Below are 10,060 nucleotides of genomic sequence, written 5' to 3' on the forward strand. Positions count from 1 at the left end.
AGGGTGTGGCTTGCATGCTGGAAGGCTGTCTGTGAGTGGCCCAGGCGGGAGCTACTGCAGTAAGGCATTCAGAGCAGGGGTGACCCAGACCCGCACTGGCCTGGATTGCATCCCATAATGTCACATTAACCTTCATATAATTAGGTACAAAACTGCATTTAAAACTATGTAGGTTTCAAATCAAGCACTCAAAAGTTAGGCATTGCCAGTATTTAGGTTACCCAGGCAACCTTAACTACTACTCACTTTTTCCATGAGACCCAGCCTCATTCAGTGCACAGGACAGAAAATAGTAATTTTCAACTGTCTTTAACTCAACTAAATCTGAATAGAATCTCATGGAACAAAGAAAAAGCATATCTCTAGCCCAAGGGCTTTCTCCCTTTCAGATTTCAAAGGCCTGCTGCAAACAATGGATGTAGTAGAGCATCTCAAAAAATGTCACAAGACTCTTAAAATGGAAAGTGTTATGCAACATAGAGGTTATTACCAGCTCCTTCTATAGTAAAAAAAGAGGACATTTAACACTTGGGAGACTAGGCACTCCTCAACTGCAGACTGGCTAACTTCCAGGCTTCAGTTGGCCACTACAGGCACTGGTTAAGAGCTGCACAAAGAACCCTATTTGCATTCCACAACAAGTAATACTGATCCTGCAACACCCAGGAGGGGCTATGCTACATGTTCTTGAGTGCCATCTAATATTAACTATTTCCATGTACAGACATTGAGCACACTCAGAACATCTGCCAGCTGGAAACATTGGGACAAGTTTGAGTCTCAGCCTGCAGTGAATGGCACCTGGCCCGAACATCCTACTTGGAACCCTTGACCTGCCCTCTCTGTATGAACTGCCTAATCCCCATCCTCATTCCAGGAAGCAGGCAACATGCAGTGAACCATTGGCAGTGAGCCCAGAGTAGCTCTGTATGGGCAAGTGGGACCAGCACCAGCCGAAAATCATGTAGGGAGTGGATAATCTGCCCTTGAGGGTGCAGCCCCTTTTCTAATAGGAGGGGTATATAGTTCGAGTATAACTGGGAGGGGATGTATCCTTTCTTCTTAGAGAAGGAAGGGACCAGGAATGGGAATTCTGACCGTGATCTTCCTAGCGGGAAGCTGGAGGAAGACTTAGTGGAGCTTTGTTTTGTTTGGCAGATCCACAGAGCATAATGTCCCTTATCTCTCAGCACCTTCCATTTCCATTCTACAGCCTGATTCTGGCAAGCGTCTGCTTGGTTGTGCAAGCAGGGAAAGACATAAGGAGCTTTCCCTTCCCTTGCTCCCCTGAATAGGGGCTAGTCAGGATCACGCTGAGGGTTGACCTACACTTCAGCTGGGGCCTTGCTTCCCACGGTGGGTAGACAGATGTGCTAGCTCAGCTCGAGCTAATGCACTAAAAAGAGCGGTGTGGGCAGTGGCTCGGGCTAGCTGCCTGAGTGCATACCCAGGTGTCGGGTCGGTTTGCACTTGGATGACTAGCCTGAGCTGCTGCCATAGCCACACTGCTATTTTTACCATGCTAGCTTAAGCAAAGCTAGCATGTTTGTCTACCTGTGTTAGGAAGCACGCTCCCCGCTGCTGTGCAGACGTACCATAAGAGCATAGCACCTGCTTCCTTCTGAGGCTTCTGCAGGCAATAAGTGCTCAGAAAGAGGAGGAAAGGAATGAGGGTAAGTCTATGGTCCCTACCCAATCTGTTCCACACCAGCCAATGGAGCTGGGCTAGGGAAGGATGCTGCACCCTCTTCTAGGGTGGTGCAACAGGCGCACTGGTGCATGCTTTTGGAGAGCCCCTGCGAGGAATTCTGACTGATTCAGCTAGAATTCTAGACATGTCCAAATGCCGGGGGACCCCTCCAGCACTGCTAATGGTGCACAGGACAGCAGCTAGGCCTTTGTGTGTAGGCAGAGCATCTGAGTGCCCACAAGTCTTGTTCTTAGGGTAGAAACTCTCAGTATCTACCCAGCCCTACATACAACCTGCTCTAAAATCAATATTCTCTTGAAAATGAAAAATCTACCGTCTGTCACAAAACAAGTGGTATAACATGGTCACAACTGCAGGTGTGCTGAGTGACCATCCACCACCGTTCCCAGTGCCCTAGGCTGTTTGTGATCAAACAGCGTACACACAGTGCATGAAATGGACAAGAATATGGCTCTCTCCTGTCAATCTTGATTGTGTTCTTGTAAGTTAATGGTACATTTTAAATTAAAAAAAAAAAACCATACCTGGGAGGATCTGCCTCAGCTTAGTCTATTCTGGGTACACAGGGAGCTCTAGACTGAACTTACTATATTCAGAACTGAGGTTTCTATGCTTCTTGACTAGCCACATTTCTGTATAAATATACAGTGTAAAACAACCGTGATTGCAGTTTTAACGGAGTGCAACACTTGAAAATGACATTTATAAATAGCCCAACTGGAGCTTAAAGCATGAAAGAGACCCACAGAATGTCCACAAGACACAAACCATTGCATGAATTAAAGGGGGCTTTGCAGCTGGACTAATGACTTGCACTAGCTGGAGGAAATCTAGCAGCCAGTGCTGCTATGAATGAATCACTGTGTAAAAGGAGCTTACAAACAGGGAGACTGAAATAGGAAAGCAATTTAAAATAAAATCTTTTGGAAGCTTTGGGGCTTCATTCAGTTGAGATTTAACTTCAGATTTAAAACTGCAGTAACTTAGATTCTTAACACAATTTGCAACGTGAGGGCCTGATCCTGGCAGGTGAACCTAATGTGAGCAGTGCGTGTTCAGAACTTCTGGGGTTGGGCTCTAAATTGGGCACTTTTCATAGGACAACAGTGCTCTAAAATACTTGGTTGGTTTACAGGCCCCACGGTGTTTCAGCTACAGGTGATGAAGAGGGAGACAGGCATTTGATTTCAACATATTGTAAATAGCTTTTGTTTCAAATTCGTTACGTGAGCACAAGGAAGGATGCAGAATAAAACATACTTGGCCTGAGTCTGTTATACATCATTCTCTTTACATTGTTACTTAAAGTGAGTGCAAAGTGCACGTGCCATTCTAAGGCACTTGTACATTGCCAGAGCAGTGCACAGGGTACTGGGGGTATGTCTACAGTAGTGGTTCTCAACCTGTGGCCCAATCAGCATACAGCTGCAACCCATGTGGCATTCTCAGGGCCATACAGGTAGTCTATATGTTGTGTGGATGCAGCCCACGTAACACACAGAGAGCTGCATATGCAGCCCACAATGGTAAATAGGTTGAGAACTATTGGTACAGTCACTGCACAGTAAATCCAGGTTCAGCGAATCAGGCTCATTCACTCTCTGCAACTGTTCTAGCCACTAAGAGAATTCTGTGGATGTCCCAATTTAAAACAAACACCCTGTTCTTTGAGGTGAAAATGTAACAATTTCTATAATAAAGAAACAAAGTCCCACTATTTCAAAACCCAGGTACTATTTAGAGCTATGCAGAACTTTCATAACAAAACTGGAAGTCAACTGAACTTTCTTGCCTGGTTTAGGGAGTTCAGTTTGACTATCTAAGCAGCCAAAGGTTCTCAAGAAATGTAGCTGAATCTTTTCACTGCGAGATTCTGGCTTCCCTGAGATTGCAGCAAGAAGGGGATTGCGGGGGGGCGGGTTGAGTGTCCCTAGCAAGTTTCACAATAGAGTTTAATTACAAAACCAGCAATTTGTTGGTCTTCTAGAGAAACACTGGCATTTGTCAGTTTGACAGATCTAATTAAACTAGCTGGTTTCAGGTTGAGTTTCTGGGTTTGAATGAACCTGAAACTCTCAGCAAAAATAAATTTTTATGAAACCATGCAAACTTGGCCCCCTGGAAAGGTTCAGTGAAACTAGTGTGAGCAAGTACTATTCCAGAAGGAAAATTCAAATAAATAGCCAAATCTAAGAAGCATGAATAAATAACAAGAGTTAGAGATGAGGCCCAAATGAGAACACAAGAACCAAAGCCCTAAGCTTTGGGGAAGTTCGGGTCTATATTTCATGGCTCATGACAGCCTATTATGCAATTTTCCAGCTGCTCAGGAATAAAAAAGTTTGCAACAAACATCAGAATTCTTTCTCTTCCTTCCATTATCAAACAAAGTAGTAAAGCATCTATCCAGATGTCTATCTGCCCATCTCTACTCTCCCATTCATGCCACTTATAAAAATGTCTCTAGCCTTTCTTACATTGACATTGCCTACTAACTCCTCAGTGCTGGAAGTACCAAAATGCTATCTCTCTTAGAAATATATTTATTCCTGCTATCTTCCCAGTTATCACAAATGTTGTGATGTTGTTTGTTATAGCTGGGAAGTTAGCAGAAATAAATATCATACTTATAAACTTATTTGTTCTCTAAGATGAAAGATGTAATATAGCTAACATTAAAGTTATTAGGATGCTATTGTTCTTACGCTAACAAATCTGATACCGGTTTATGTGGCCCTGTGCATGCTGTGTTGTCACGTAGTTCAGCCTGTTTGCTTTTTGTGTGTAGCAAGATATACAAGAATAAGAAACCTGATATTTTGGTTTTCTGTATTTGATTGCCTCCCACTTGCAAGTACATCTGGCTGAATGCTGTCAATCAGTATGTACTTACATTGCTTTGATTTTGGATGGCTGTTGGCTTTAAACCAATCTTCTTCTTCAACGCTTAGCCAGATAATCGGCTGTAGCGATTGTTCGCCATTTGGTCCATTCCTGTGCAGCCGCAAAAGCTTCATGGCCTGAGAGTTGAACATCAGAATGTTGTTTAAACCAATGGCCAAGATTTTTAAAAGTGACTGCCTCAACTTTTGGGTTCTCAGTTGTGGTGTATTGAAAGTGTAAGTTGCTACTTTAAATGGTCAGAGTGTTTTCCTGATCCTGCTTGCAGGCTAGGGGACTCTGAAGGAAAGCACATAATCTAGTCTGTCAGCTACTATGTTCAGATTAAGATGTGGTGAGTTGTGCCTTTCTATTTCAGGGAGCAGCCTGGTTTTTGTTTATCTCTGGTTTTGGATTCTAGCATGTTATCATTCTGATTTCTAAGCAATAAAGTAGTGTTATGTTATAACTTTCCAACAGGAGTATTTATTATCTAGCTTCTTTGTTTGTGTGCCATGAAACACAACACCAACTTCAGAGGTCTAATTTTCAATGGCAGGTGCTTCGTGGTTCTAGAAAATCCATCACTGTTGAGGGTGTGCTAAATTGGGTGCTCAAAAATGAGTGCCAATTAGTACTCATTTTTTAAAATCTTGATTGAAGTTCCAGCCCCTATTTTCCTACGTTTGCAAATATATGGCTATTCACACAAATGCTTTGGGCTTGACTGCAGCTATGGAGACCCCCCATTCAACTGTGGATAAGAGTGTTTGCTATTCATTATCTGCCTGTTTTAAAGTTTCAGTGGTCTAATCAGGAAGCAGAAACAATAACATGACTTTTGTGACAAGTCTCTCTCAACAAATAAGGAAGAATAAATAGCCTAAGCATAGCATCTGTACACAACGGATAGACTGAAATTTGCTCCCATAACCACTCTGTCAAACAACTCCAAACCAGATACAATTTTAAAAATCAGTCAGTTATGATCATTCATGAACTGAGAAAAGGGGATATAGTTATTGAATTAAATCACTGTGTATAGTTTGTTCAGTTCTGCTTATAAGAACAAAGCAGACAGACAGAGCAACACACATGTATAATGTGTATACTCATCCATATATCGTAATACAGGAGGAAGAAGTAAATTCAATACTACTTGCCATGACATTGCCCTTTGACAGTACAGGGTTGTCTGAGAACAAGACAGTTTAAAAATGCCCCAAAGTATTTTGGCTCAAAGTATGATGATCTTACTGAGAGAGAATTCCAAATCACTTTGCGGGGGAGAGGGGAAAGCTCATGCTGTCCTTTCATGTAAATGAAGGGAAACTCAGCTTTCAATCAGAATAGAGGTTCAGTGAATGTGACTCTTCTTACAATATTTTCTGGCATCAGGTTGGAGATGTCTGCAGAATTTTGCCACTTCCTGTCAGAGTTTACTCAGGCAAAGCCAGCATTGCCTTTAATGGTGGTTTTTTCTGAGTAAGGGCTGCAGGATTTAGCCCTATGTAGGATTACAATTTAAGGCAGAATCTGCATATGTTTGCACTTTGGCTCTGTGTGGGAGGTTTTCAATACATATACGTAGGAAAGAAGTAATGAGTCAAATTGTGCTTTGTTAAACCGGTACAATGGTGTTGGATGCCTTGTAACTGATTGCAGAATTTGACCAAATGTATCTTGAAGTTAAATGAGAAAATATTTATCAGAATAGTTTCTCTCTCTCTCTCTCTCGTACTCTCTCATTCTCTCATTAGCTTTTCTTATGGTGTTTCAAGTGTAAAATGAAACTAGCAAATTCTGTTTTAAGATAACCCCTGCCCACAGGATATTCATAAACTGGTTGCAAAAATGACCAAGCAATTTGTGAAATAACTTCACAAATTTTCCTTACACTAAGATGGGGGGAAATGGCATTAGAAAACATGGTTTTCTGCCTGGCTCTACCCTTTTCTTTATAAGGACTGGATCTATAACTACCCTTTATGCATAAACGTAAAACAGAGAAGAAATGTCCTCCTTCATGGGTCTCTTCTGTAAGGAATTAAATTGAGATTTTCCTGAGGAAAATAATCAACTGGGGCACAGGTTTTCCACATTCACATTCGTACAAACCCCCTTTAGTCAGCCGACTAACTTTCCTGCTTGTTCAAATGAATGCAACTTGCCTGAACTCAGAGATGTGCCCACTTATGCCAATGCTGAATTTGGCCTTGTGGGTCTGCAGTATGTGAATGAGAACAGAAGTTGGCCCCTTTTTCTTTAACCAAAGCAGACAACCTGTAGCCATTGCATGCCAGTTACAATGGCTGCCTCCTATGTTAAATCAATCCACTGACACATTTTTAAACTGTGCCATTTCATTTGTCATATGAGGGCTCACCTGTGTTTCATAACGACCTTTTGTTTATCATTCCAGGATTTGGGCCCTGGTTCAGCAAAACATTTAAGCACATGCTTAAACCTATCCCTTTTCAGGAAAGAACTTAGTTTGACGTATGTGCTGAAGTATTTTGTTGAACTGGGACCTTGTTGCTAAAGGATGAATTAAAGTCTGGCTGTGATGACGCTGGCAATATACAGCATGTTTACAATTCTAGGTTGATTTACATATGTGTAGTATCATTTTTTTAACTGTATTGTGCTCAAAAATTTTGGGGAGTGGAAAATATGGCCAAAAACTGTAAATACTGTAACACACACACACACGTCATCTGTTGCTAATTTACTGTTGAATCAATTCATTTTAATCCAAAAAAAGCAGAGGGGGTTTCAGTCTCTCAAGACCATTGAAAATGATACTTGCTATCACAAGCAAAGGAATTGCAGGACATGTGTTTCCCCCCAACTGTTTTATTTCACTTAGTGCTCTGCCAACTTTTTCCTCTGAGGGTCAATGCAAATGCGTTCTCTTTCTGCCTTTGTGTAACTTGCTAAGTATTCTTTCAGATTCCAGCTTTAGTTTGGAGGCATTCGTCTTTGGTAGTTTTCTACAGTGGGCTGCTTACAAACTAATCTCCCCCTAAAAGGAATAAATATGTTAGCAAATGGTATAGCTCAGCTACGGTAAGGTGTTACCTGAAGTAATGGGGATGGGTCTTGGAAGGCAGAGCAAAGAAATAAAACTGCTGGAATCTTTGATATCTAAATTTTTGGGTAAGCTGCTTAGAACAGCTATTCTGTCACTCAATTATCAACAATAGCCAGTTTTAAACATAAATCCCTTTTCCCCTGTCACTGCCAGATGATGCTTGTTTTCTGTAATATTTGGTGCTTGGGATGATCGTTGGTTCCTTTCTTTGTGTGTCACTAATGGGGAAAAGTTGTTTAACAGGAAGAAAAGGTACAGAAAAAACAAATGAACTTACCCAAATCTCTCTCACTTTAGGAAGTTATTCAGTCCTCAGATAACATTTCTCCCCTCTCCGGTGCTTGTCAAACATAACACAACAGATGGCCGCAGACAGGGAGCCTCTTTGTCTGATTTTTATCATCTCTTTTATAAACATTTTCAGTCACTGCCTACAGTACCCACTGAACATAGTAATCAAGGTCCCAAATAGCATGTAAGGGTCTGAATATCAGGCTCAGCGATTTGATGAACTTTGAAGAGCTTCACAGAAAGAGATGTAGACACACGTACAGTAAAAATCCTGATTAATTTAATTGCCAGACCTAAAGAAGAGCTGACTTATGTGTAAGCAGTGAGGTCATTCCACACTGTAACTTAATCTCAGGCCAGTCTGGCACTACACTTGCATAGTTAGACATCATTGGTCATTTGCAATCCCCAGTCAGATGGTTCCGTTTATACTGTTTTTGCCTGTGGTCCTTAAGAGTTTTTTTTCCTAAAGCACAAAGCTGTTGGAAAATCTCTGCATACGAGAGATCTTAGCCATTGTTTTATTTCACCCTGAGAACTTATGGGCTGAATAAATTCTACCAAGTGTTTGCAAATTTAAAATATATTAAAAAGTGCAAGTAACCATTGCTCAACTTATCTTTAATAAATAAATGCATACATACATATACCAAGTGTCAAGAAAGGACCTTCATTGGAAAGAATAATGTTTTGCATCTGGTTACAACTATTTCTGGACTTAATACCTTTTGACATTTTGGATTCCTTGCAGCTGGTCAGGGTTAGTAAATTATTTCTTTAGAAATAGGAATTTATATTTTCACAAAACAACTAAAAGCCTGATGGTAAATGTACAGGAGAGTAGAAACACAAATACAGTTAGAGCTGTAAAGCATGCAGCTGCAGCTAAACATTCTTGTAACATTTTCACATACATTTATCCTCTGGGGTGATTTTTTTTTATTTTAAAGGAATGAAGTTCTTGAATTGTTTGAAAACTGCCTATTGCTTAGACCACTGCCTATTGGTTAGGCAGCTTACAGGCAAGTTACAGTGCAGTTCTACTCTGAAAATTTACTATACAAAAATGTCATCATTTTACTCCATGGAGCTGTTCCTTGTATATAGTCAAATTAATATCTGCTTCCTTTAGCGACAATAGTAAATTACTTTATTTTACTCCTATTAGCATTGTTCAGCAAACACTACTATGAGTGAGATGGATTGAATTCTTTCTTGTGCCTCATCAACAGAGTTGTTTAATAAGACTCCAGTCTTGCAAAGACTGCACATGTGCTTAACTTATTATTATAGGAGCTCTCCAGTCTTGGACCAGGACCACACTTTGCTAGGCACTGTACAAACATAGAACAATCTTAGTAAGGGACTAATCGCATACATTAAGTTAATCATTTGTGTAAATCTTTGCAGGAACAGGCCAGGTCCATGTTCCAATTGCAGAGCCAGTCAGACCTATACAAATTCATGCATAGGTGTCATTGAGGTCATAATCTGAAGATAGTAGAGTTGCACAGGAGATTATGGGAGAAGAGACAGTATCATAACATGGGGAAGCTGCAAATATATTTCACAGGCCTGTTTAAATAGTTACTTATGTTGTCAGAAATGCTCTATTAAATCCCTTTTGCCTGTCTCTGGCACCCAAGAAACAGTTAACATTGCTCTTGCTAGAGCCAGGTGGGAATTTTTCATTGAAACTTCTTTTCATCTGAAAAGGCAGATTTGTCAAAGCCAATTTTTTTGGTGAACAAGGGTAAGTTTCAATGCATTTCCTGAATTTTGGGGAAATAGTTTTGAAATTATTAAAACATTCCATTTTGACCATTTTGAAACAAGAGCTTCAAATTTTCAATTCAAAATAACTGGCTGAGTATGTTGTAATTCTCATGTCCCCTCCTGCAGATAAGTTTGTTTGATCTCTACCCCAGACTTTGCTGCCTTTGCTCTGATTTGTTTGCAGCGGAAGGGAAAGGCCAGAGAGCAGTCTTGTCAATAGCAGGACTCCCCCTTGTCAGTTTGGAGGGCAGCAGTGTCATTGCCCCTTTATTAACCTTTAGGAGAGGTTTATTTTATTTATAGGCTTC

General features: G+C 40.8%; 1 protein-coding gene across 2 annotated transcripts in view; it reads right to left on the reverse strand.

Moving 5' to 3' along the window:
* Positions 1–8,262, reverse strand: part of LPAR4 (lysophosphatidic acid receptor 4) — a 60,919-nt gene extending 52,657 nt beyond the window's left edge. For both annotated transcript variants that reach the window (XM_084639959.1, XM_084639958.1), the window contains exon 1: positions 7,963–8,262. The gene's annotated coding sequence lies outside the window, so the exon portion shown is untranslated. The remainder of the gene's footprint in view (positions 1–7,962) is intronic.
* Between the last annotated feature and the right edge of the window lie 1,798 nt (positions 8,263–10,060).

This window comes from Lepidochelys olivacea (genome assembly GCF_965140295.1).
Source record: "Lepidochelys olivacea isolate rLepOli2 genome assembly, chromosome: 9".
Taxonomy (NCBI): Eukaryota; Metazoa; Chordata; order Testudines; family Cheloniidae; genus Lepidochelys; species Lepidochelys olivacea.